Source organism: Triticum aestivum, chromosome 2B (genome assembly GCF_018294505.1).
Source record: "Triticum aestivum cultivar Chinese Spring chromosome 2B, IWGSC CS RefSeq v2.1, whole genome shotgun sequence".
NCBI classification, from domain to species: Eukaryota; Viridiplantae; Streptophyta; class Magnoliopsida; order Poales; family Poaceae; genus Triticum; species Triticum aestivum.
Window position 1 is genome coordinate 655,293,552 of NC_057798.1, and position 3,871 is coordinate 655,297,422.

The following is a 3,871-nucleotide window of genomic DNA, read 5'->3' on the forward strand; positions in this document are numbered from 1 at the left end:
ACCCCCATGAGTATGTACTCCCATGAACTAAACGGGTTAGCGGTTATTAGATCTAATCACCAATTGCTCCACCAGCCGATGCATGGATGCATGCATCAAACAGATTGAGAGATTCGAGGATCCCGTTCGTTCAAGTTAACAATATTAGGTACTTGATTATTTTATAAAGACTGATAACTACCATGCGCCTCATACTTGCTCTGTACTTAAACAATACATTTTCCACACACAAGCTTGAACTATCTGTTCCGATATAGAACATGATATATACTTTTTTTGTGGGCGAAACATGATATATACTTTGGGAAGATAGTATATACCAACTTTGTATCTGAGTATATACTGCTTTTTAGCAACGGAGACTGTACTGTTTTTAGTATGGGAAGTATATACTGCCTTTTTGGTAGGGAGTATATACCTTTTTTTAGTAAGGGAGTATATACAACCTTTGTGGTAGGGGAGTATATAGTTGTTTTTTTATTAAGGGCGCACATACTACTTTCTTTTACGTGAGTATCTACTGGTTATTGTGAGAGAGTCACTGCATTGAGTTAAAAGAAGAAGCAAGCCGGTGGCCGGAATGAGTATGATAAACTGAAAGTATACAATAAAAGAGTATATCAAAAACTAGATGAAACAGCAGGTGTAGTACATTTTGTAATGTGGTAGTATATGACACTAAATACAGAGGCTTCTTCGCAGAAAAATAAAGCAAGAGGGAAATTTACATTCAAAATATTCCAGCGGCAATTTCATATACTGATACCATAATGAACACATAAAGGAAGATACTAGCAAGGTGCGGTTCTTGATCCTTCAATCAAAGGTTTCTACACAGTGATCAAGTTAGCAACCAGAGCTACTGTTTCTTTTTGCTGGGTATATACTACTCCCTCTGTAAACTAATATAAGGGTGTTTAGAGATCACTAAACACTCTTATATTAGTTTACAGAGGGAGTACTTTATATCAAAGACAAAATAGCAGCTGGGTATATACTACTTTCCAAAGAGTATTTGTGAATCTATTTCATCATATGCCCACTAACCAAAATAATTAAAGATATATGTTGATCTGTTTATGGCTAGCTAGGCGCCACTAGCGGTCGGACCGTAAGGGTCCACTGAAGACCGGCGATGCAACACTGCATCATTGACTGCCACAAGCCACATGAATCAATTCTTCTACGTGAGACACCCAGCCTCCATCCGGCAGGGACATCCACAAAGCACCAGAAAATCCGCCGTCCACAAAAATTAACTCGGCAAGCAATCAGATCCACGACGGGACCATATGCGCCTCTTTCAGATCTACAGTAGAAGAAAGCAAGACAATTATGGTTAATGGATGAGAAGATGCTACGGATCTAGACATGGATCAACATGCACGGAACGTCCAACAAAAGTCGCTGACCTCTTATTCCAATAGTATAAACCACAAGTCCGGCCGGTCTCGTGCTCTCCGATCCAGTTGCCGATGAAGCTGTAATTTGGATCAGTCGCCGGGGAGTGATGGCGGCGGCTGCCATAGTTTCGCTGCTGACGTGTGTCGGGGAGCCGGCTGCTGCGGTTTGGGATGTATGAGGCGAACGGAAAGATAAGATGTGAGTGCGCCGTAAGAATCGGGTTGTTACTAATTTATTATAATCATTTGTGGACACAATAGCGGAATGGACACGTGGACAACAATCAGCTGCAGACGAAGGAAGGAGTACATACTTCTAGGAGTATCAACCCATATATATATAGGACTCCTCTTTTATACTCCCAGGAGTATGTACTCTCACCCTACTAAATTCCTCAGTCAATGGATTAATTAATTAAAATATTAGTAAATTGTGTTGCATGCGAGAAACAACCTCCAAGATTGTAGGTAACCGCTGCATGTTATCCCATGGAAATTCTGATATTTTTTTCCTCCTTTTTCGGGGGAGAGTCTGGTTTTGTTGCGGTGAGATGCCACTTTGAACGCAAGTAGTATATGCCCTTTATTTGACTTTTTGAATCTCAGTATATACCCTTTATACCTCTTCAGATTGGGAATGAAGCGTGTAAAATATAGACCTTTTTCATCATATCATGCTAGCAGTATATACCCCATATGTGTTTTAGTATTTTTCGAATGGTTGGTGGAGGATATATACCCAACGACATGGAAGACATATACTGCATTTTTCTTTTTGTAAAGAGTTCATTTTTCTTTTTTTAGTATTTTTCGAATGGTTGGTGGAGGATAAAGCCTTTTTAAGTAGTACTAAGTGCTGAACTTTTTGAAGGAGTATATACCAACAAAATTCAAGGAGTATGTACTGGCATTTTTTGACGGAGTATATACTGCGGTTTTTTGAAGGAGTATATAACAAGAAAATACTCAAGGAGTATATACTGCCATTTGTTTAAGAAGTATATACTGCATATTTTTGGAAGAGTATGCTGCAGTTCGTTCCTGAAGAAGTGTATACCAAAAAAAGGTATGTACTGCATCAAAAGCAGTATACGTATATGCATTCATCCTTTCTCAGAACAATCATTATATTCATTTGAAATGAAAAGTAAGTTCATAAGTTCATATGCATCAGAAGGAGTACATATACATCATCATTATTTTTGCAGGGAATATATACATCATCATCAATAAGAAACATGACTTGATTATATGGGTGCAAAGGAAGCTGCCAACTGTTTCTCGTGTGTACGTACTAGCAAATTAATGGCATGCACGCAGTATATTATAGGGCGTGGATCAAACAAGCACCATCGGTAGCTAGGAGATCCATGGTGATTGATCATGTGTTCTTCAATCTGACATCATATATCCATGGCGTGTGCAGACTTGGGAGAGAGCAGACCCGAGGGAGGGCTGCGACACTGCAGCTGCAGGTGAGATTGGGCGAGTCGGATCACTCGTCGCGCATGCATGAAACTTCACCATGGCCGCTCCACCGCACATGGACGGCTGCGGCGGCGGCAACGACGACGTAATGTATCCAAAGACACACACCCTGCATGTACAAAACAGATCGGATGGCATTGATTCATTGAAGTGCACCTAAATACAATCGGATGGCATCCCCAATGTTTACCAGAATTTGGAACTAAATTCACACTAACCGTGAACAGAAGAAAAATCCCCAAATCTGAATTTTGGACCTATTTACATGTGGCACATATGGGAATAGAAGGCATCCTCATGTTCGATTGAACCTATAAACATTAGAAGAGAAAGAGTTGCCAACCTGTACAAGGAGATACAACCCTGTCGTCCCACATACTAGATCTGTGGTGGACTGGTGGTTCCTGGCATAACCTGAAAGAAGGAATAAGAAGCAGATCAACCGGAGTTAATGAAGCTGTATGAGAATTGTTGCCGTGAGGAATTTATGTATGGAGTATATGGTAGTGAGGCAAATCGATCAGGTACCTCGCATGTGATTGGTGGACTTCAAAAGCAGCTACTTGCGGTTAGAGACTTGGAGCAGGATTCAATATCAACGGAAAAAGAACAAGGCTCCACTAAAGTGAGTGCACCGTGCCGAAAAACAACCTGGTCACTGGTCAGTCACGTCAGCGCCATTGGCCGGTGAGAAGATGGGCGTCCCGGCCGAGCTACTCTTGGCCGCCGCCGCATATTCATGTGAGCCGCCGCCGCAGCTGGACGCCAATGAAACAGGAGGAGAGATGGATAAGCGGTCAAATGGATAAGGTGATACGACGGCAACTATAAAACATACCCAGAAAAATCGGAGCAGCGACCACGGTTTCTGTTCAGATTTTGCATGTATTTTTTCCTTCTAATTAAAGCGAATTAGTAGCACGGGGGATGAGCAGTAGGAGTATGTACTCCTAGGAGTACCAATCCATTTTCCTATATAT

At 41.3% G+C, this 3,871-nt stretch overlaps 1 long non-coding RNA gene across 1 annotated transcript; it reads right to left on the reverse strand.

The window, feature by feature from the left end:
- Window positions 1-2,559: 2,559 nt before the first annotated feature.
- On the reverse strand, window positions 2,560-3,726 carry LOC123041919 (uncharacterized). Its single transcript, XR_006418666.1, has 3 exons — window positions 3,420-3,726; window positions 3,235-3,305; window positions 2,560-3,000 (listed from the first exon to the last, which is right to left on the reverse strand). It is a non-coding gene; the product is annotated as an uncharacterized lncRNA (long non-coding RNA).
- Window positions 3,727-3,871: the final 145 nt, after the last annotated feature.